Below are 25,867 nucleotides of genomic sequence, written 5' to 3'. Positions count from 1 at the left end.
TTCCACTTGTTGCCTTAATTCGAGAACTTCATTTTCTTGTTCTTCAAATGCTTGGAGTAGTTCTTCATTATGCTTATTTGAATTTTGGAGATCTTCTTTTAGAGAGACAACCATAACTTCAAGACCTTCATAGTAGTTGGTTCTTTCTATAAGTTCCTTGGTTGTTGTGTCCTTTTCATTCAATTCATTTCTCAATGATGTCACTTCATCCTGCAACCTTTGACTTTGCTCTTCCTATTCTTTGTACTGCTTCTTTATTTTGTTTCCTTTCTCCAACTGGGCTTTTAACCTGGTAACTTCTTCTTTGTAGGCACATTCCCTTTTATCAATTATATCCTTTTGATCTCTAATTATGTCTGTGAGCTTTTTAAATTCTGCCTCTATTTGATTTATTTCTCTTTCACCGATAAGAGAAAATTCATTTGCTTCGCAGTCACTTTCATTATCTTCAAATGAACAAAGAAATGTATCACTAGAGGAAAACAAATTCATACTTGATAGTTCTTTTTCTTATTCATCTTCATTTTGAGGTGATTCTGAATATGAAGAGTTGCTTCCACAGAAAGGCCAATCGTCTCTCCCACTGTCACAGTTCTTTTGAGATGTCTTCTTCTTTTCATGTGCTTTCTTCTTTAGCTTCTTTCCCATTGTTACTACGGATCTCCTTCAAGCAATCAAGATTTTGTCAAAGGACTTGCTCTGATTCCAATTGTTGGAAATAATACTGGTGGGGGGGGGGGGGTGAATCCGTATTTGTAAATCAAGATCTTTTTCATTTCCATAATCAGATTTATGTACACTACTTCAGTGAAGGGAACTAGTGTGTGCACACAACTGTTCTTAAGGAAACCAACGTATATCCAATGAACTTATGATTCAGTTAATTCATCATATGTTGATCTTTAATCAGTGCATCAGTACTTTCTTAAACATTAACAATAACCTTGTGCAGTAATAACAAAATAAACTATCACACATATGCAACACACGTGAACACCAAGATTTAAGGTGGAAACCCAATGCGAGAGAAAAGCCACCTACTTCTGTTGTCTTTGCCTTCTTTTAATATAGAGAATAATCTGTTTACAATCTTGTACTAGTGCAGACTCATACCAGTATGTAGGCACCCACCTGCAGAAGGCTACAACCTTCCCTTGTTCTCCAGATTCTATTGGAAGGGAGCTACAACCCCCTAGCTCTTGTACTAGCCGATATGTTTACTAGTACTTAGGTGCCGACCTACAAAAGGCTACAACCTTCACTTGTTCTCCAGCTGCTACTAGAAGGGAGCTCCAACCCCCTGATCAAATCACCAGACACTACTGGAAGGAAGCTTTGACTTCCTCACTAAAGGCTCCAACCCTTAGTATCCTCCAGGGACCACGTTTCATGAATTTTCAGACTGGATACTCTTGGTACACAACAACGCACTATGTAGGCCATGTTTCATCAAATTTTCACACTGGACCCATCAGTAACATTGAAGCTCAAAATCAATCACCACTGCAATACAATCAACAAACACATATGCATCAACAAATCATTGAACCCAATCATCAATCTATGATATAAGTGAAATCCAATCATCAATCTTTGAATCAACCACAACTGAATAAATCAATCACTGAACCTCTGAAATACTGAATCAAACAATCAGTGAAACCTCTGACATACGAATCAAACAATCACTTAAACCTCTGACATACGAATCCACCATTCATTCAAACTTAATCAAATTCAACCAATCAACTAAAACAGACAGATCACTATAACCACTACACAAATTTGAACCCAAAACAATGCATCAACAACCAGAACCAAATATAACCTCAAAAGTCATGTGTCAGAATGTATACGCTCCTTCAATGAGGCCAACTTATGTGTATACGCTACTTCCTTTAGCCCAAACTGCGTATACCTCTTAAGGTACTAAATCATAAAACCTATGAACCACAAACTGTACCAATCAGTGACATTCTGAAGATCTACTGTCATACTACAGGGTTCTAAACAGATAGCAACAAGGATCACCCTTCTTTCTCAATCAATCAGTCAACCAGACTCAATCTCATTATGCATTCCATTCTACTTTCAGATCTGAGAATACTTCATTGACAGACACAATAAAACAACATAAATGATCAGATAGATCATTTAGATCTTGAAGAATAGGGTTTTATTTTGTATACGCTACTTGGAAGAGTAGAACTTGCATGTACACATGCTTTTACCGAGACGAACTAGTATATAGATATGCAAATATTAACTCATAACTTCGCTGCTATTCTGGACTTCAGACAAACTCAGATCATGACATTTAAAGAATAAAATAGGTGTACACAATCATATCTGGCCCAACCAATATCAGATCATTCAATGATAATTCATTTCAGGTCTCATGATCCTGATCCAACATTGAATTCAAGGTGCACAAAATATTTCAGATCAAATCACAAACATAGCCCCTGCAACATAAAATATACTTCATATAGAAGTATTCCTTAGAAACCCTTTTCACTTTCACACTCTGGCCTTATGATCTTCTCCTCCTTATATAGTTTTAGGCCTTTCTCAATACCTCGGACCAAAACCACTTAGGACCTGTGGTGTTATTGAACAAGATCAAATAGTCGTTACTTCGCTCAATATTGTGGGCTAATACCATAGTATTAACCCCTGGTATTGTTTCCTCTTGAATATCCTTGATTTTCCAACATATACACACTTTTCTTCTTGTGAAAGTGCGTGTATACATATACGCTTCTTCTGTTCCGTGAGCCCGCGTGTATACGCTACTTGGACAAGGTGAACGAGCATATACTTCTTAAACCATTCTCTTTCTTCAATTTCTTGATTCTGATCTGTAGTCATTTATTCCTTCATCCTATTCTTTTGTACCATTAGTTTTTTTCCTCTGAATATGATTCCTTTGAACTTACTTGCATTTTGTCACATCTATAAACATAATTGCCATGCATTCTGTCACATATGATATATCTCCTATAGATTCATCTAGTTACGTAGATTCATCTAGTTACCGTATACAAGTGAGTTGTTATGTTACAAGTGGGTTGCTATCAAGTACAACACATGCATCATAATGCCAACAAGGTGAAGTAAGAAACTTCATTGGGGCATTGAACAAGCCTGTTGGCAGTGAAACATTACTTGTGATCCCTTGAGGTGACTCCATCAGGGTACTGAACAAGCTCGCTAGAAGTGGAGAAACACTGGGGAATGTGCTTAACTCTAATTAGCATAATGTAGATATACTTTCTTTCCTTCTCCCCTATCGAAACAATTGAGGTACGATTAGTCTTATAAATGTGTTTGAAGCTGAGAAAGGAAAAGAGGAAACTATATCTTTATCCATGATAATTGTAAAATTTGGGGTAATCTAGATGGTGAATTGATACTTCTTGAAACACTGAGACCTTTCACTTAAGGGAAAAACCTAAACAGAGAATCTAGAGTTCTACCATTGTGTCACCAAGCGTTGACGTTGTGTCAAACACCCTCCAAATTTTTCCTACAATTGAATTTCAGAGCCTAATGATGATATTATGATTTATCATTCCATGGTAACTTCATGTTTGGCTGATTTTTTTTCTAAATTATTGAGTCTTCCTCTCATATTTTAAGTGCCAAAGTCACTTACTCATACATGCTTAGCCTTGAAGAATTTATAAATGCTCTTCTCTTTATGTAGGCTTATATAGGTAATTGCATGGTTCCTGAAAGTAAGGCTTGATAAATATCTAGGAATAGTGATTTTGCAATGTTCACCACATTGCATTGCAACCTATACAATATTCAATGCACACTATCCATTATTAGTCTCCCTCTCACTTTGGTTGCAGTTGTACTACTATTCCAGTGAGTTTTCTCAATTGTCGCTTTTGTGCATCTTTGTTTTCGCAAGTGTCGCTTTCACTTTCACGACTATCATTTTTTCTTGTTTTAACTTTAATAAGTGTCATTTTAACTTTATATTTTCTCTAGCATGTGTTGTTTTCACTTTCTTAAGCTTTTTCAAGTTTTGTTTTCATGTTTTATTACTGTCGCAAGTGTTGCTTTTGACTGTTTTGACTCCTGAATGTGTCACACTCTGGCGTATCACTAGAGGAAACTCTAACAAAATCTTTTGCATTAGAATTATATATATCATAACAACATGTTCTAGGTACTCTCCCACAACTGAGCACACCTTCTAGTTGTAGTTGACACATGTGTCGCAAGTTGTATTCTAAAAGCTGTAATGCTACATTTCAACTGTCAAACTTAGAAAAAGTGTTGGTGTGCTATCATTTCAAGGTAAACATGATGATTTCAAGTAATTTGCATCCTATTGGAGTGCGTTTGATGGTATACATGTGTGTAGTCCTATTTTGCAACTTTTTTTCAGGCCTTGTTCTCTCTTGTTCCACTGATCCCACATTTAGCCATTTTCGGGCTACCCCCTATCGTCACACCTTTCTCAGTCAGTGGATGAGCACTTGCCACATTTCTAGTAAAAAATTATGCATCCCTTACCATCTCCATGTTAGGTTCCTATACCAATAGGAGTCATAATTTTGAATGACTAAGGTTAAGCCTTGTAATATTGTACATACATTTGCTTTCTGCAAATGTTTTCCATATTAAAAAATTAAAAAATATAAAGAGGCTATGTCCTAAAAGAATAATCAAAGGACAAAAAGAGTGAGAAAAGGTCAAAAAAATGAAAATATATGAACCCAAAAAAAGAAACAAAAAGAGACCATGAAAGTGAGTAATTCTAAATTCCACTACTATTTACTTTTATGCATAATAGTGATTGTGTGCAACTTGTTATTCATGCCACAATCCATGGTAACCAATCTGTTTAATCTTGATTATATCATGCTTTGAATTTTATGTTTATAGTTAGAGAATAAAATATGACCAAACTGTTTAATCTTGGTAGATCATTAGATAGGTAGAGAAAATAAAAGGAGTTCATAAGTTTAATCCGAGCCCTTGGATGATATAAAGGTCATAAATAGATAGTTTGTTTTGTTAAAGAAAAGATAGAATAAGGGTTTTCTAGCCTAAATGCCCCCAAATAAATGAAGAAAAAATGTTAGAGTAAGAAATGGGTAAGTAGAAGAAAGGTTGCTGAAGTATAAAGTTAATTGGATCAAAGTACATGCATCATCCTTAAACTCATATTTCAATATATATGATCAACTGTGAAAGCAAAAACAAAGGTTTGCAAGTTAGTATGATTAACTCCCCTCATTCATTTTTCGTCTTTACTTACTAATTTCCTATCCACAAGTATGTTCTAGTACTTTAAATCCTACAAGTCAAAGAGGCTTAGAGCATTTCTATGACTTTTGGTGGGACCGTACCCTTGGCTTAATGATTTATGGACACACGTGCTAGAATCCCCTTCATAAAATTCATCTCCCTTCATTTCCCCTCATTAGCTTAATAAAACCCCTTTTCCTAAGGAAAAACTTCATTTGCCTAGGGAAAGTAAAAACCACCATGTAAATTCTATTTCATTCCAAAACCCACAAAGAGTACTTTATCCTAAGTATCAAATGTATGAAATGAAATACACATATTTACATTTAGGCTTAAGGAATAGTCACTCTGCTCATTTCATATTAATTTCTAATTTTATTATATAAATCACCCATAATTAACTTTTTCCTGTATATTAATTAAACCCATAGATTAAATATCCCAACCTTAGTTTTAAGAAAAACAATATAAATTACCGATATCCCGATACAACCTTACTTAGTTTACCTAATCCTGGTAAACCTAAGTTAATCCCGTCATTAACCTCACACGATTCCCTAATCCCACGATTAAGCCCCACTCGATTGCTTAACCTTGGATTAATTCCTAAATTAATCCCAAACCTTTGTGATTAAAACCCCTGGCCCCGCCGCCCCACCCCCCCCCACAACTCCTGTTCATTTCCTCCGCGCATCTTCTCCACCCAACTACCGTCAAATCACAAGTGCCCAAATCTAACGGACCACAGCCATATCGGCCGAGCCTGATAACTGACCTTTACCCACCCGATAAGGCGGTTTTCCCCAACCCCCCAAATGCTACATGTCGCGCTCTAAAGTAGATCATGTGACCCCTCCTCAAACCCACCCATGCCACAAAAGTGGTACGATGGCCCTCCAATACTGCCTCCCTGCTCAACCCACCAAACCACCTACTGTTCATTCATAAAATTGCTGCCAAAAAATAACCTTTGCACCATAAAAGGTCGAGAATCCCCTTTTCTCATTTTTTCACTTGTTTACTCTGTTAACCTTTGCAAGCCAATGTGACCCCTGCAAACTCTTTCACCATTTGAACCCTGAATTCGCTCCTAAAAAGGCTTTAGAAATCCCAATCGACTTGTTAGACCGTAATAGAACCATTCAAACCTCTGCATCTACCTCCATATTTGGAGATTATTCGCCCAATTCTAGGTATTTTACCACAAATTATCACTCACCCATTCAAATTTAGAAATGCTCAACCTTTTTCAGTGTTTCAATTAAGTAAAATTAATTGAATAAATACTTTAAATTTTGAAACCCATGACCAAACCCTTTGAAAAATCCAACTTGCTGTAAAAAACTTCTGAATAAACCTATAAAGCCTAATTTAAACCCAGAAGAACTAAATTATGGCTGCCCCTATTGCCCTGGACATTAGACCTATCACGACTCCCCATTTGGACCTCGACCACCTTCCCTTGGCTGATAGGGATTTCCAAATTAAGGATACATCTACCCAGAACCTCCTGCTTAAAATCCATTATTTAAGTAGGGACAGATACCTCAACCATGTTGATGATATTGGCCTTTGGGAGTCAAATTTTCCCAAATACCACTTCCCACAGGTACATGTTTTCCCTGAAATTGTCCACCAGTGCCATGCCTGTTACATTCCCAGCCCGAGAGCTATTATGTCTCCTGACCAAAAGATTCTGTTCACGATTACAACTGAATCAATAAATGAAATGCTGCAACTCCAACCAGGACCAAACCTGACTCCACTCTCAATTGGAGATTTGTTAGACAAATATTCCAAGTTAAGTCCCTCTTGACTGGCCCAATTGTTCCAAGATTACATTGTTGAAGAGCAACACATTCCTAAAATTCCCCCCCTTATATGTTTATGCCATGTTCTATGAAAGGGGAAAAAAATCATCACCATGATTTCATGTGTCCTAGGCTGCTCCACTAATGAATTTGTTGATGAACTTGTCCTGGCCTTCATGTCAATTTATACCCCAGGTTATCCTCCTGCTATTTGGTACAATTTTGCTGAGTTCATAGCTGAGAGAATGCATGAACAGTTCACCAAGATGCATAATGAGAGAGTGTTTAAATACTCAGCTTTCCTCTATTATATGTTCCTATAATATCAACCAGATAGATTTCCTTTCCCCCTCCAGAAGTTGGATACCAAAGGCTAGCCCAGGTCTGTCATTTTTTGGACTCCACTGTTCCATGAGTTTGAGTCACCATATACCTATTTAGATTTCATAATTATTTTGTCCATCCAGTCATGACTATGCTAACATGAAGCCCTCCACCCAGGATAAGTCCACAGACCAAAACAGTCCTTCAGTTGTATAAACAAAGCAAAGTGGGAGATTGGTACCTTTAAAAAACCACACAAAGATAAGGATTTATGGTTGCCACCTTGCACCATATAAACTACCCAAATACCTCACCATGAGGTTATTTTCTATGGAGTACTATAGGCAAATAATGAACTCTGATGAGATAAATTTTGTCTCTGCCAAGAAAAGATCACAATTCAAAGTAAAAAACCAGTTAGGCCCCTTCACCTGCAATTCTAGAAAGGTAGGGAAGGAATCAGACCAAATTTTGTAGTAAATGAAGTTCCAAAAGAGTTTCATGTGGAGGTATGACCCTCAAGAATTTATGACCAGATTGAGAAAAAAGCCCAAGTTGGGACCTTATATCCACCACCCCATACCAGAGATAGAAAGATATGCAAATTAATCTGAGTGGGTGGAAAACACTCTTGTAGATAGAGACTGTACAAAGGTAGATGTAGAGAATGCCTTATGTGACTTATAAAGACAATTTGATGAGAGCTCGTTTCTACAGGTACCTGAACAACAAGAACTAGCCATGAGTATCCTTCCTATCATGCAGACTCCTTAGAATGAGGAAAAGAACCCCAAAAGGCCCAGGGAGGAACCCTCAAGTTCAGGAATGGGCACATCAAATGTACAATATGAGACCAGTCAGAGCAAAAAACCTAGGCTGAATCCTGTTTCAGAGCAGGAAGACACAAAAGGCTCAGTAGAAATAACTGATACTGAGCTGGACAGAAGTAAAGGCACAACTCTATCTGAAGAAACATAGGGGCCCTCCACATCACAGACCCAGATCTTGGAAAGGCAGCTAAGTGTAGAAGTATCCTCATTCAGTAGGCTTGCTAATAAGGATAAGGATATAAAAGATAGATATAAAGAGATCAAGATGAGAAATGAGAAACTAAAAGCCCAAACTTATGCTCAGTACCTCAAACTCACACCCACCAATCAGACAAGGTTGATGTCAACTTTTGACATCAAGGAGGGAAAATTACAAATGTCCTTCATAAAATCAACTGCACAACCAAGGACATCAGTAGATTATAAGAGAATTGATTTTGAAGCGATGGCAAGGGATATCCATCCCATAGACTAAATTGAGTTGCACAAATAGGCTAGAGAGATGATATACTCCACCCTCATAGGTAAGGCCATAGCTGCTCATTAGTTACATGATTCATTGAGCAATATCTTAGCTCAATATCAATTAGAGAAGGCCTCCTCACAGGCCAAGGATACTAGGATCAAGTCTTTGGAAGACTTAGTAATTGAATTGGGACATGATCCCAAAGATATTAAAGCCACAGAGCAGCTGATTAAAAGAAAGAATGATGACATTGCTGCACTGAAAAAACAATTGAAGATACCTCAGCTGCAACATCCCCAAACACAGGAGGTCTTAGAGAGCCAAACCAAACATGAAGAGTTGATGGACTTGGTCCTAAAACTTAATGATCAGTTAAGGGAGACAGAGAAGGAATTAGACACTTTAATTCAATTGAAGCAAAGTGATATTGCCACTACATCGGCAAATGTCATCCCAACGGTCTCAACAGTAGTCCCTTCAACGCTGGCAGCCTCATTGGCTCCCACAACTCCCATGCCTACAACACAGCTAGTTTCAACAGAGTCTACATCAGCAACAAGTGCATCAGGAGAAAAAGCAGCAGAGTTGGTCGAAGTCATGGAGGAAATGTCTATTCAGGCTACAGAAATGAATAAAATAAAAGAAAAGGTGGGAAGATTAGAAACAGATTGCAAGCTTGCCAAGATCATGCACAAGTAAGAAGTGTAGAAAGCTACCAGAATGAATGAAATATTAAAGGCCATGGAAAGAGATCTAACACTAAAGGAACCCCTTGGGTAAGCTAAGGAACTATTATGGGCGAATATAATCAACTTTGTCAATGATATTTGGCCATCCATTCAAGTGATTTTTGAACAAATAGACTTGATAAAGATAGCCACAAAAGCGAAAAAGTCAAGGAAGAACTAGGAGACATGCCTGAATATGCAACCACACTTATCCACTTCCTCAAAAGTAAAAAAAAGTATGAACTTGAAGAATTAGATATAGAGGATAGGACAAAAACAATTTTGGAGGTAAGAAAGGTCCTTTCCAAGAGAAACTTAATGTTAAACTTGGAGGACAAGTGTCAAAATATGCAGGTAGCAGTTGATAAATTTATGACCAAGTTTCAAATTTTGAGAGAGAAAGGGTTACCCAGTCCCTTGGTCATAAATGAAAAGCTCATGAAACAATAGGATAATAACAAAAAAATAAGAGAGCTAGCTAAAGAACAGGCCAATACATCATCAATAAAGGCATTGCCAACAGGTAAAGTTCTTTACCAGACATTTGAAAACCTATTTTTCCTCCAGCATGAGGTGAAACACCTATTCATCACTAGGCCTACTTTTTCTAAGTACACCGAGGCAGATGAGATATATAGAAGGATGTTGAAAATCAAGTTACCTGATGCAAAATTATGGGAAAAATTGACTGATTTACTATAGTAAAATGTAGTAAAAAGGTTAATGTATAGTCAACAGAGTAAAAGGTAAAGACAGGTCAGCATGGCTAAAGAGTATCAGTGCCAAAGAGTATTAGATAAAAGCCAAAAGTAACTAAAGCCTCCAACGTGAAAGTTCAAAAAACAAAGAGCATAAAGGGCTACAAATCAAACTATAAAGGCCAGCAACACCACAATAAAAAGGATGACATGAAAGCAGTTCAATAGCTGTCTCTATCTTCTTGCAAGAAGATATTTGTATTTCCTAGATTAAATCTCAAGTTAGCTTGAGATATTTTGTAATAAATTTTTGTATAAATACTTCACAAATCGAAGTATGAAGGGTGGATTCTTAGACATTTCTATATACTTCTTGATAAAAAGACTGTAAATCTATCACTGACTGGACTAGCAAGCTCAATTGATGAATAAAGACAAGAGATTTCACAGGATTCATGTGTAAAGTGAAGTGTAGACAAGTATTCTCTCATGTTATTGTCTCTTCCTTAAAGTTTTTTCATAATCTTTAATTTATTTTTGTATTTGAATGCTATAACATGGAATGATATCTCAGAATTTGTTTAATTACACTTTGTTTTAACTGTTATGCATTAAAATGTTCTATACTGATATCTAAGTTAAGGAATTCTTAGTTACTCCTTAGTTTAGGTTGTATCTTTATAATCTATAGCAAAGGATTCTTAATTGCCTTTTTTTTTTATTACCCTATGTTCCTCATTTAAGTCCCGGCTTGAGAATTCTTGATTGCTCTCTCACCCGATTCAAATCATTTCACCCCTTTGGCCCAAAGACCTGCACCTTACTCTGCTATCTTGCCATTTGAACATCCCCTTTAGTGAGTTAATTCTAGTTCTGCTGCCCTTCTGTTGACTCCATAGCCCAATGGTCTAAATACATCATTCTATCCATCTGTTTTAAGGATTCCACCATCCAATCTTCAATACAAATAAAAACCCCCTTGAACATTCAGAACTAGCCTAAAATCCCAGCAAACAAAGCTAAATCACATAGAGAGAGCCCTCTCCGAGCCTAGGTTGACTAGAGCCTATGCCCAAAACTTGGTTTGTGGTTACCTCGGTGATTTTCTTTCTTCTAATAACTTCTAGAGAAAATTTTGAGTGATAACATAGTGGCGACCATACTAGGGACATCGAATCCTCAGTTCGAGTAAATCTTTAAGAAAATTCTAAATCTACATTCTGAGCCTCTTAAATTCATCTGTTAGAAGTTATCTGGAAAAATCTCACAAAAACAATTAAAAAATTTGGAATTCTAGCTTCCAGGAAGACTCATTTTACTAGGGCTAATCCAGACCAAAAGCCTGTCCTAGTAGTTGATAATCCCAACCTAATTTCAAGAAAACCCAAAAAATAAGAAAGTTCAGTTAGCTAGATACCATTAGTTAAATCTAATTCATGTCCTGATGAGTGGTTATTTTTAGAAGAACTTCCCTTTGATGTGCCCTTTGATCTTTCATTATTTAGAACAAAATCCGAAAATGCACTCAGTGAAATTGTTCTAGATCCTGATTTTATTGCAAACCTTGAAGTTCAACAAGCCAACAAATCCATTGATGAATACATTCTGAAATCTCCACAATCATCCATTAATACTACCACAACCCTTGAGCTTTTTGAACAATCATCCATTATTTTGAGTTCACCATTGTTCCCTTCAACTTCATCAATAATACCTTCTGAAGTCCATTCTTCACCACCATTTATACCTACTCTCCCTCACCAACCTATCATTACCCATTCATCACCTACTAGTCCTAGTTCTCCATCCACTACTGCATCATCTCTGAGTACCTCAACCCCACATCTTAGCCTTTCCCAGCTTATAGCCATGGAAAATAGATATGCTCCTCTTGTTTTACCTGCCCAACTCGGTGCTATGCCAGTAGAATACTAAAGTAAAATTGTTCAATTTGATGACACAGGACATTACACTTCACAACAACATTTCAACAAGATAACATATTACTTTGAGTTGCACGAGATTGACATAGATAATGTTCAAATGAGACTCTTTGCCCAGCCTTTAGCTGTTGATGTTAGGAAATGTTTTAGAGCATTGTCTGTTAATAGTATTGATAGTTTAGATGCATTTCAACAGCAATTTTCTAACAGATGGGAAAAGAAAAGGAATCCCCTACAAATCCTTTCAGAATATGAGAATATTAGAAGAGGACCTAATGAAACTGTTCAAGATTACTACATCAGATTCAATAATATATATAAAGTCATCCCAGTTAATCTTAGACCCCACCTGACTTAGCATTAATAAAGTTCCCTGATGGTTTTGACACAGATATGGCATACCAACTTAGGGAAAGAAACCCCCCAACATTAGAAGAAATGCAAAGTGTAGCTGTTAGTGTTGAAGCTAATTTGTTAGCTAAAAGGGCTAGAGTCAGAAATGAAAGAAGAGGAACTGCAAAGGATGAAGCTTCACCCTCTGACATTAAAATAGATAGCTTAGCCAAAAGTATGGAAAAACTAATGGATAGAATAGATAACATAGAAAGGAAACCCCAATGGGATAACCAACAAGCACCTCCAGTTAGAAACCCAAATTTTAGAAAAAACCAAAACCAAAACATTGGGAAAAATGGACCGGATTAGAACATTAGGCCTCCTTTTCAAGAAAATTATGTAGATACATCCCATCCTGAAGATCCAGAACAAGATACACAAATTAACCTAATGGGAATAAATGATGAGGACACTATTTTTCTAACCCAAGATGAGCAGGAACTGCATATGTTGCAGCAATTACAGATACAATATGGAGAATCTTTTGATTACAAACAAGGATATGATTTTTCCATCTTTGAAGTACATAAACAGTATAATCTAAGAAGAAAAAAGAATGTTGATGTCCCTGACCAAACCAAGAAAACAATAAGAAGTCAACCCAAGAAAATAAAAGAAGTCCCTGTTTCAAAAATCCTCCAAATTCTCCCTAGGAAGAACCTAAATCCTTCTGGCCCCACAATTGTAGACATAACCTCTGATCAACCTGCTGTTGATCTGCCATCCACTTCAATTACACCTAAGGAACCAGTGGATAAAGCTAAAAACATCATATATGAAAATCCACATAAGGAGATCCCAAATAAAGGAAAAGAAGACAAGCCTACTCAAGTCCCTGTTGCAAAAATTCAGAACCTTCAAACAGAAAAGGTCTCTTTTCCATTCAATATGGGAGCAAAGATAGCAAATATAAAGATTTCAGTTCCTTTAATGGAAATAATCAAGAATGAAACTTACAAATCTAAGATAAACTAGACCTTAAACATTGGTGAAAATGAGGATTCAGTCAACCTGTTTGATGACCAACCTGAACTCATATTCGGTCCAGATGTTAATGGCAAACCATTAGAAGGAGGAGTTCCACCCTTTTACATCAGCCTTAGCATTCATGACAAAATTCTACACAGTGCAATGTTGGATTTTGGGGCCTCTCACAACTTGATGCCAAAATCAGTGATGGAGAAACTAAAATTAGACATTACAAGGCCTTACAAAGACTTATTCTCATTTGATTCCAGTCAGGTACAATGTCTAGGATTGATCAAAGACTTGTGTGCCACTTTAGTTCAGTATCCTGCCAAAAGCATCCTTATGGATATTGTAGTTGTTGACATCCCACCAAAGTATGGCATGTTGTTATCTAGATCATGGGGAGCCAAACTTCAAGGATCCTTACAACTAGATATGTCATATGCAACAATATCTGTTTTTGGACAACCTAAGAAACTATATCGAGAAACTTTAACGAAATATATGGCGAGTAGCCAAGATCGGACTCAAAACTTTCCCATCTACTCCAGAAACTCAGATATCGATTCTTTTATCCTCTATAATGCTGATCAAACAAAATAATTTTTTTTAGACAGTACTTATGCAGAACCAAAAGAAATTGCACTTTCTCCACAAAATGAAACTAACCAAACTACATAACTTTTCAATGAACAAGATGGTCAAACTGTTATAAATGAGGAAAATTTTGTTGCACCCGATAGTGATAATTATGAGCATGAATTTGATGGGTCAGTCAATAAGTTAGGAGCAGGAACAAGAGTGTGGATATATAATTTGGAAAATAATCACTCAGAAGGCCATGCATATAGATTGAATTTTAAATGTACAAATAATATGGCCGAGTATGAAGCATTAATTTTAGGTCTTAAGTTAGTTAGGAATCTAGGAGCCAAAAGAGTTTCTGTCACGAGAGACTCTGAACTAATTACAAAATAGATTGATGTTGTATATATGACAAAGGACCCTAGATTAAGTTGTTATAGAGGAACAATCGTAGAACTACTTAATACTTTCCTAGAAACAAAGCTTGCAATAATCCCTAGAAAACACAATATGAAAGCCCATAGTTTAGCAATGTTTGCCAGCACCTGTAAATTACCCTTCCAACCTAACCATCAGTACACTACTGAAGTTAGGCACAAACCTGCAATTCCAGATAATTTAAAGAACTGGCAAATATTTTCTGATGACAAACAAATAATTAACTTTTTAATTTCAGAAGAAGAGTTTGTAAATAACAATATAGATACTGATACATCAATAAATCCTGACACTAGGGGTGAGATAGAAATAAATGAGATAGAAGGTGAGGAACTGAATAGACTCAACCCAACTAAATTTACCAAGTTAGATGCAGATAACCTAGAGAAAATTGAGATTGATGAAATAAGGAGTGAAGAAACTGAAGTAATTAATCTCAAGGATATTTTTTTACCAAAGGGATTAACCCCTTTGGAAGATTTATTTGATTCAAATGATGTTTCTAGGAAACCTAAAATGGAACCATTAAGGTATGATATAGAGGAATGTAATATAGGCACCAATCAAAATCCTAAACTAATCAAACTTTCAAAATCATTACCCCCAACTGAAAAATTGGAATATATTGAGTTGTTGAAAGAGTTTCAAGATGTCTTTGCTTGGAGTTATGAGGACCTCAAATCCTATGACACCAACATCATCCAACGCACAATTCCTATTAAAGAAATCAAAAGCCTTTCAAACAAAAACTTAGAAGGATTAATCCTATCTTGTTACCTGCAATTGAGAAAGAAATTCAGAGGATGTATGATGCCAAAATAATAGCACCAATCAGATTTTCTGATTAGGTCTCAAACATGGTGCCAACTAGAAAGATAACTGCTAAGATCAGACTCTGTGTGGATCTCAGAAACCTCAACAAAGTGTCACTAAAAGACAATCACCCTCTCCCCAAAATGGACCACATTCTATAGAGAGTAGTTGGATCAACCAGAATATCATTGTTGGATGGGTTTTTTGGTTACAATCAAATCTCGGTTCATCCCGATGACCAACCCAAAACTGCCTTTACTACTCCTTGGGGCACATTTATGTGTGTGAAAATGAATTTTGGGCTAATGAATGTAGGAGCCACTTTCTAGAGGGATATGGATATAGCCTTTGCAAAATAAATTCATGATTTCCCGATGATATTATTGTATTTTCAAAATCTGACAATCAACATGTGGATCATCTAAGACAAGTTTTTATTAAATGCAAGAAATTTGGAATCTCCTTGAACCCCAAAAAGTCCCTTTTTAGGTTAGAAGAAGGAAAGTTGTTAGGTCATATAATTCCAAAAGATGGTATAAGAATAGACCCTGCGAGAATAGAAGCCATCTTGCAAATACAACACCCTAAGAACATTAAAGAGTTACAAGCTTTCTTAGGAAAAATTAACTTTCTTAGAAGATTTATATCTAATGTAGCAGAATTAATTAGATCACTAAAAAACATGTTGAAAAAAGATTCCACCATAAAATGTACTGTTGAGGCTAAAAAATCCTTTGAAGATATTAAACTAGGCTTAACTAAAACACTTGTGTTAATCAGTCCTAAAATTGACAGAGATTTCATCTTGTTTTCCTTTGCTTTCGAGGACACAATTGCTGCATTTCCATTGTAGAAAAATGACCAGGGCTATGAACAACCCATTGCTTTCTTTAGCAAAGCCCTGAGAGATGCCCCCTTGAAATATAATATAATGGAAAAACAAGCATTGGCTTTAGTTAAAGCCATTAAGGACTTTAGGGTTTACATATTATATTCTCATATAGTAGCCTACGTTCCAAATTAAGTAGTCAAAGACATCCTAACTCAGGATGGTCCTGATGGAAAGAGGAGAAGTGGATTTCTACTATTTTAGAGTATGATATAGAAATCAAACGTACTAAGTTAATCAAGGGCCAAGGTTTAGCCAAGATCATGGTTGAATCGAACTGTCAAGCCTTGGATATAAACTTTATTGCAACAATAGATGATGGAGAGGAGATGGTGACTCCACTAATAAGCCATGCCTTTATTGAATCACCTTGGTATGCTGATATTAATTACGTTTTACTAAACTTACAAGCTCCTCCTGAATTATCTAGAACTAAAAGCAGGTTTTTGAAGATGAAATCCTTGAAATTTTGTATATTAGACAATGCTCTGTTTTGGAGAGATCATGAAGGTATTCTTCTCAATTTATTATTGAAAGAGGAATCTGATAAATTTTTGCAAGAGTTTCATGCAGGTGACTGTGGAGGACACCTTTACTAGAAGATCACCGCAAATAAAAAACCCTAAAGCTGGTTTCTACTAGCCTACCTTGTTTGCTGATGTCAAAAAATATGTGACCTCTTGTCACAATTTTCAAATTTTTGAGGGGAAGAAAAAGCTTTTACCTTTACCCCTCAAGACAATCTCTGCTAAAATACCTTTTCAACAATGGGGTTTAGACTTCATTGGTGAAATTCACCCACCCTACTCTTCCCAGCACAAATGGATCCTCACAACCACAGACTACTTCACAAAATGGATAGAGGCCATACCTTCAAGGCAAGCTACAGACACCGTTATCATCAACTTCCTTGAAAACAACAATTTGTCAAGATTTGGATGTCCAACTAAGCTCATTACTGATAATGCACCAACCTTTAAATCCAAAATAATGATAGATTTCTGCAACAAGTATCATATCACCCTAGGCCATTCTACAACCTATTACCCTCAAGGAAATGGACTGGTAGGATCCTAAAAAAAAGCCTGGTAAACATCATCAAGAAGTTACTAGAGGACAATAAGAAAAATTGGAATAAAAAGCTAGTCAATGCCTTATAGGCAGACAGATTGACTACTAAAAATCAATTGGTACTTCTCCCTATCAACTAGTTTATGGGATGGAAGCTGTCTTTCCATCCTCTTTGGGAGCATCAGTAATGAAGATACTTTAGGAATTACAGGTTGAACCAAATAGTATCCAAAGGAGAATCAACGAAACTATTCATCTACAACAAACCAGAGAAGAGGTATATATCAGGTCTCAATTTGTGCAGGAGAAGCTTTAAAGGAATTTTGATAAGAGAACCAAGGCTGAAGATTTCTACCTGGGTGACAAGGTGCTCAAGTGGGATTCAAGGAGGGAAGACAAAGGTAAACATGGGAAATTTGATTTCCTATGGAAAGGTCCCTATGTCATTTATGCTTATAGAGGAAATAATGCTTTCTTCCTGAGAGGAATTGATGGTACAGATGCAGAAGGTGGGCTAGTGAATGGTCGAATGCTGAAACATTACTTTGAACCTAGTTACTAATTTTCATTTCCCATTTGTACATGTTCTATTTTCAAAAGTATAGTTTGGATTGGGTGGTGATCTTTGAAGTTGAAGCCCAAAGAGAAGGCCCTAAGCTTCAAATGATTTACTGTCATAAGTATCAATAATCCAGATTTGTAGAAGGACACCTGGCAAGGCAACACCAATAGAAATTCAAAGGCCACTGATCTTTAAAGTTCTTGACATTTCACTAGAAAATGCCATCCCCAAGTGGAGCCATTTTTAGGTTCATATACCAACATGAGTCATAATTTTGAATGACTAAGGTTAAGCCTTGTAATATTTTACATACCTTTTCTTTTTGCAAATGTTTTCCATATTAAAAAATTAAAATTTTTAAAGAGGGTATGTCCTAAAAGAATAATAAAAGGACAAAAAGAGTGAGAAAAGGTCAAAAAAAAGAAAATATATGAACCCCCCCCCAAAAAAAACAAAAAGAGACCATGAAAGTGAGCAAGTCTAAATGCCACTACTATTTACTTTTATGCATAATAATGATTGTGTGCAGCTTGTTATTCATGCCATAATCCATGGTAATCAAACTTTTTAATCTTGATTATATCATGCTTTGAATTTTATGTTTATAGTTTGAGAATAAAATCTAACCAAACAGTTTAATCTTGGCAGCTCATTAGATAGGTAGAGAAAATAAAAGGAGCTCATAAGTTTAATCTAAGCCCTTGGATGATATAAAGGTCAAAAATAGATGGTTTGTTTTGTTAAAGAAAAGATAGAATAAGGGTTTGCTAGCCTAAATGCCCCCAAATAAATGAAGAAAAATGTTAGGGTAAGAAATGGATAAGTAGAAGAAAGGTTGCTGAAGTATAAAGTTAATTGGATCAAAGTACATGCATCATGCTTACACTCATATTTCAATATGTATGATCAACTGTGAAAGCAAAAACAAAGGTTTACAAGTTAGTATGATTAACTACCCTCATTCATTTTTCGCCTTTACTTACTAATTTCCTATCCACAAGTATGTTCTAGTACTTTAAATCCTACAAGTCAAAGAGGATCAGAGCATTTCTCCGACTTTTGGTGGGATTGTACCCTCGAATTAATGATTTAAGGACACAAGTGCTGGAATCCACTTCATAAAATTCATCTCCCTTCATTTCCCCTCATTAGCTTGATAAAACCCATTTTCCTAAAGAAAAACTTCATTTTCCTAGGGAAAGTAAAAACCACCATGTAAATTCTATTTCATTCTAAAACCCACAAAGAGTACTTTATCCTAAGTATCAAATGCATGAAATTAAATGCTCATATTTTACATTTAGGCTTAAGGAATAGTCACTCCGATCATTTCATATTAATTTATGATTTTATTATATAAATTCCCCATAATTACCTTTTTCCCGTATATTAATTAAACCCCTAAATTAAATATCCCAACCCTTAGTTTTAATAAAAACTATATAAATTACCCATATCCCGATACAACCTTACTTAGTTTACCTAATCTTGGTAAACCTAAGTTATTCCTGTCTTAAGTCACTCGATTCCCTAATCCTGCGATTAAGCCTCGCCCGATCGCTTAGTCCAAGATCAATTCCTAAATTAATTCCAAACTGCTGTGACTAAAACCCCTGCACCACCCCAACCCTCCCCAACTCCCGTTCATTTCCTCTTCGCATCTTCTTCACCCAACTACCATCAGATCACAAGTGCCCAAATCTAACGGACCACAGCCATATCGGTCGAGCCTGATAGCTGACCTTTACCCACTCGATAAGGCGGTTTTCCCCGATCCCCCGAATGCTATGTGTCACACTCTAAAGTAGATCAGGTGAGCCTTCCTGAAAACCGCGTATGCCACAAAAGCGGTGCAATGGCCTTCCAAAACCGCCTCCCCGCTCAACCCGCCAAACCACCTATTGTTCATTCATAAACTTGCCGCCAAAAAATAACTGTTGCGCCATAAAAGGCCGAGAAGCCCCTTTTATGATTTTTTTGCTCGTATCCTCTGTTAACCTCTGCAAGCCAATGTGACACCCGCAAACTCTAATTTCACCATTTGAACCCCAAATTCGCTCCTGAAGAAGCCACAAAAATCCTAATCGACTTGTTAGATCGTACCAGAACCATTCGAACCTCTGCAGTTGCCTACAAATTTCCAGATTATTCACCCAATTCGAGGTATTTTACCACAAATTATCACTAGCCCTTTCAAATTCGAAAATTCTCAGCCTTGTTCAGTGTTTCAATTAAGTAAAATTAATTGAATAAATACTTTAAATTTTGAAACCCACGGCCAAATCCTCTGAAAAATCCCACTTGCCATAAAAAACTTCTGAATAAACCTGTAAAGCCTAATTTAAACCCACAAGAACTAAATTGTGGCTGCCCCTATTTCCCTGGACATTAGACCTATCACGACTCCCCATTTGGACCTCGACCAGCTTCCCTTGGCTGACAGGGATTTCCAAATTAAGGATACATCTACCCAGAACCTCCTACTTAAAATCCATTGTTTAAGTAGGTATAGATACCTTAACCATGCTGATGATATTGGCCTTTGGGAGTCAAATTTACCCAAATACCAGTTCGCATAGGTACATGTTTTCCCTGAAATTGTCTACCAGTGGCATGCCTGTTACATTCCCAGCCTGCGAGCTATTATGTCCACTGACCAAAAGATTCTGTTCACCATTACAACTGAATCCATAAATGAAATGTTGCAACTCCAACCAGGACCAAACCTAATCCCATTCTCAATTGTAGATTTGTTAGATGGATATTCCAAGTTAAGTCCCTCTTGACTGGCCCAATTGTTCCAAGATTTCATTGTTGAAGAGCAGCACATTCCTAAAATTTCCCACACCCCCCACCCGCCCACCCCCCATGTTTATGCCATGTTCTCTGAAAGGGGAAAATAGATCATCACCATGATATCATGTGTCCTAGGTTGCTCGACTGATGTATTTGTTGATGAACTTGTCCTGGCCTTCATATCAATTTATACCCTAGGTCAACCTCTTGCAGTTTTGTATAATTATGTTGAGTTCATAACTGAGAGAATGCATGAACAGTTCACCAATATGCATAATGAGAAAGTGTTTAAATACTCATCTGTCCTCTATCACATGTTCCTATACTATCAACCGGATAGATTTCCTTTCCCCCTCCAGAAGGTGGATACCAGAGGCTAGCCCAGGTCTGTCATGTTTTGGACCCCACCTTTCCATAAGTTTGAGTCACCATATACCAATTTAGATTTCATAGATTCTTTTGTCCATCCAGTCATGACTATGATGACAAGAAACCCTCCACCGAGGATAAGTCTAGAGATCAAAAGGGTCCTTTAGTTGTCTAAATAAAGCAACGTGGGCGATTGAGACCTTTACCAAAACCACATAGAGATAAGTTTTATGGTTGCCACCTTGCATCATATAAACTACCCAAATACCTGCCCATGAGGTTATTTGCTCTAGAGTACTATAGGCAAATAATGAACTCTGATGAAATAAATTTTGTCTTGGCCAAGAAAGGATCACAATTCAAAGTAAAAAACCAGTTAGGCCCCTTCATCTGCAATTCTAGAGAGGCAGGGAAGGAAGCAGACCAAATTTTGTAGCAAATGAAGTTCCAAAAGAGTTTCTTGTGGAGGTATCACCCTCAATAATTTATGACCAGATTGAGAAAAAAGGCCAAGTTGGGACCTTATATCCACCACCCCATACCAGAGATAGAAAGATATGCAAATCAATCTGAGTGGGTGGAAAACACTCTTGTAGACAGAGACAGTACAAAGGTAGATGTAGAGAATGCCTTACGTGACTTAGAAAGACAGTTTGTTGAGATATCATTTTTGCAGGTACCTGAACAACAAGAACCAGCCATGTGTACCCTTCCTATCATGCAAAATCCTCAGAATGAGGGAAAGAACCCAAAAAGGCCCAGGGAGGAACCCTCAAGTTCAGGAATGGGCACATCAAATGTACACTATGAGACCAGTTAGAGAAAAAAAACCTAGACTGAATCCTATTTCAGAGCAGGAAGACATAGAAGGCTCAGTAGAAATAACTGATACTGAGCTAGATAGAAGTAAAGGCACAACTCTATCTGAAGAAACATAGGGTCCCTCCACATAACAAACCCAAATCTTGGAAATGCAGCTAAGTGTAGAAGTATCCTCCTTCAGTAGGCCTGCTGATAAGGATAAGGATATAAAAGATAGATATAAAGAGATCAAGATGAGAAATGAGAAAATAAAAGCCCAAACCTATGCTTAGTACCTCAAACTCACACCCACCAATCAGACAAGGTTGATGTCAGATTTTGACATCAAGGAGGGAAAATTACAGATGTCCTTCATAAAACCAACTTCACAACAACCAAGGACATCAGCAGATTATAAGAGAATTGATTTTGAAGTGATGGCAAGGGATATCCATCCCATAGACCAAATCAAGTTGCACAAACAAGCTGGAGAGATGATATACTCCACCCTCACAGGTAAGGCCATAGCTGCTCATCAGTTACAGAATTCATTGAGCAATATCTCAGCTCAATATCAAATAGATAAGGCCTCCTAACAAGCCAAGGATACTAGGATCAAGTCTTTTGAAGACTTAGTAATTGAATTGGGACATGATCCCAATGATATTAAAGCCACATAGCAGCTGATTAAAAGAAATAATGATGACATTGCTGCATTGAAAAAACAATTGAAGATATTGTTATCACTCAGATTTTCCTTAGAAGTTATTGGAAAGAAGGAAAGGATCCAAGGTAACTACAAACCAATCTTTTAGACTCAGGTTCTAGCCAACCTAAGTCCAAAGAGGGCTCTCTCTTTATGATTTAGCTTTGTTTGCTGGGATATTAGGCTAGTTATAAAATTTTAAGGGTGTTTTGATTTTGATTGGGTGGTGGAATTCTAGGAACAGATGGGTAGAGCAAGCCTTTAGTCCATTGGGCTATGGAGTCAAACAAAGAGTAGCTTAACCGGATCAGATCAATTGCTAAAGGAGGAATTCACAGGGCAAGCTAGTACAATAGAAAGCAAATCTGTGGGTTGAAATGGATGAGGTAATCCTAGTCAAGGTAGAAGAGCAATGAAGAATCCTTAAAACGGGATCAAGATGAGGAAAAGAGGGAGGTTAATGGTAAGGGAAATTAATAATTCTTCACTTTTGACCTAAGGGAAAAACTACGGAAGTAGGGGAGCAACTAAGATTTTCAAACCAAGGTAATTCAATAGAAAATAGTGAGAATGTAAACATGTCAAAACAGAGAGCTTAAAGCTAATTCTGAAATATTTTTCTTTGTTTACCATTCAAATTTTATAAAGAAAACATGTGAATATTTATAACATGATGAGAAAACAATAATAACATGAAGAGATAATACTTAGTTGGTTTCCATCGTGCACAAGAATCCTGTGAAATGTATTTAACTTTATTTCATGATCCAGCAGCCAATCCAGACTTGATTACAATAGCTCACTAGCTTGATATGAAATGTATACCAGAAATGTCTTTGAATCCACCCTAATGACTTCAATTTCTGAAGTATTTATACAAAAATTACACAAAAATATCTCATAACCATATGAGATTTATTATAGGAAATACAAAATATCTTTTACATAAAGATAGAGACAGATGGAAAATAGATTGTTGCTGTTCCTTTATTTATTAATGCGCTAGATGTTGGAACTCGGATTTGCCTCTTGCAGTTTCTTTTGTAGTTGTGTGCTGGATCTTCTTCCTACTTGCATCTGCTGACACTCTTTACCTGTGTTACCAGACCTTACCGTAGTAAATATTTTATACTTTATAGATTTACTACAGTAACTTATAGTATCTTTGTCATATTAGTCAACCATTCATCATTTGGTATTTTCATTCTGACCAACTTCCTATACACTTCATCAGCTTTAGTGTACTTTGCAAAATTGGGCTGGACTGTGAACAGGTGTTTCACTTCATGTTCAATATAAAAAATATTTTCTAAGCCATCATAAAGCACCTTTCCTGTAGGTAGTGCTTTTGCTGTAGAAGAGCTGGCTTGACTTCTGGCTTGTTTGTACAATTTCTCAATGTAATCGTCATGAGTCATTAACTTTTCATTTATGACCAGTGGGCTTGGAAGGCATTTGTCTCTTAGAATTCCATATTTTAACATAAAATCATCTATGTCCTCCTGAATACTTTGACATCTTTTTTCCAAATTAAGCATCAAGTTCTTTTTAGTAAGAACTTTCTTGATTTCCAGGATGGTGGCAGTTCTATCCTCAATTTCCAATTGCTCCAATTGGTGCGTGTTTCTGCTATTCAAAAAGTTGATTAATTGGGTTGCCTCTTCAGGTTTATCCCCCAATTCTTCTTTGGTTTTCTGTATGGCCTCCACAGCTATTTTAACTAGCTCAGTCTGTTAAAAAATGATTTGGATAGAAGGCCAAATATCATTGATGGAATCAATGATATTGGTCCATAAGATATCTTTAATATCTCTCAAAGGTTTTTCTAATGTTAAGTCCTTTTCCAGGACTTTGATTCTTTCTTCCATCCTTCTATTTTTCCTCTCTTCTTATTTGCTCTAAATCTGTGCAAGATCATAAATGGTTTATAAGTTTGACATTTGTTCTTTAAGTCTCTTCAACTCAGTTGCCTGGATGCTCATTTGTTCCATGGCTTTGATCATTTCATCTGTCTTTTCTGTTGTTGACTCTGTGCTAGCTGGTGTACCTGTAGTCGAAGTGGTCCCTGTTACTGGCAGTGCTGTGACTGGTGGAAGTGTTGGTGCCAAGGTAGTTGCTAGAGTGGAAGGCACAACTGTAGAAACTATGGGAATAACAGTCTGAGAAGTGGTCAACTCACTTTGCTTAGACTGTATTGCTTTTTCCAATTCGTCCTCAGTTTCCTTTAGCTGGTCATTTAGTCTTAGGACCAGGTCCATAAGTTCTTCCTCCTTTTTCCTTTCTATAATTTCTGTAGTTTGGGGATGATGGAGTGGAGGGATCTTAAGCTACTTTTTCAAGGTAGCAATGTCATCATTCTTCTTTTTAATTAACAGTTCAACTACCTTCACATCTTTGGGATCATGTCCCAATTCTATTATCAGATCTTCTAAAGCTTTTATTCTGGTGTCCTTAGCCTGAGAGGAAGATTTTTCTAATTGCAGCTGTGCAGAGGTGTTATGCAATGAATTTTACAGTTGATGGGCTGCAATGGCTTTGCTAGTTAAAGTAGAATAAACCATTTCCTTGGTATGCTTATGTAGTTCTATTTGGTCAATAGGATGAATATCCTTTGCCAATACTTCAAAATCAGTTTTAAAGTAATCTGCTATGGATTTTGGCTGCTGTATGGTGGGCTTGAGGAAACTCATTTGCATTTTCCCTTCCTTTATGTCAAAAGCTAACATAAGTTTGGTCTGGTTGGTTGGGGCCATTTTGAGGTAATGGGCATAAGTTTGTGCTTTCAATTTCTCATTCCTCACTTTTATTTCTTTATATTTACCCTTGATATCTAGGCTCTGTTCAGAGGAAACCCTGAAGGATGACACCTCTATGCTCTGCTATCTTTCCAATACTGGCATATGTGAAGTAGATGGGGCCCCACCTATTGGGATAGTTTGCATGCTCTCTGTCCTTTTTGCCACTGTGTTGCCTGTGGTCTCCTCAATGAACTCTTCTTATGCATAGGGATTCAACCTTTGCCTTTTAGCAAAGGTTTGATCAGTAGGCCTGCTGGAAGGAGTGGCCTCTTCTCGATCTCTTTTAGGATTCCTTTCCTCATTGAGAGGAGTTTGTAAAATTGGAGGGTTGCTCATGATTTGCTGAGGTTGAGCTAACTCCTCTGAAATTTCGGGATGCTCTGACTCTTCTTGTTGTCCTGAAGTTCTTGCTTGGTCTGATGTATCTTGATGCTCTGATGGTTGAGTGTTGGGTTCTTGTGACTGTTTTGGTGATGAAGTCTCTCCTGGCACCTATACAAAGGAATTTTCATCAATCTTTCTTTCCAAATCTACCCATACATTGTCAACTTCAACTTGTGTGCTATCTTGGTCTATTAGAGTTCCTTCCACCCATTCAGACTG

This window comes from Pinus tabuliformis, chromosome 9 (genome assembly GCF_031772625.1).
Source record: "Pinus tabuliformis cultivar Carrire ecotype Pingquan chromosome 9, CPIR1, whole genome shotgun sequence".
Lineage (NCBI taxonomy): Eukaryota > Viridiplantae > Streptophyta > Pinopsida > Pinales > Pinaceae > Pinus > Pinus tabuliformis.
The sequence above is the reverse complement of the archived record's forward strand: the minus strand, read 5'-3'. Positions refer to the sequence as shown.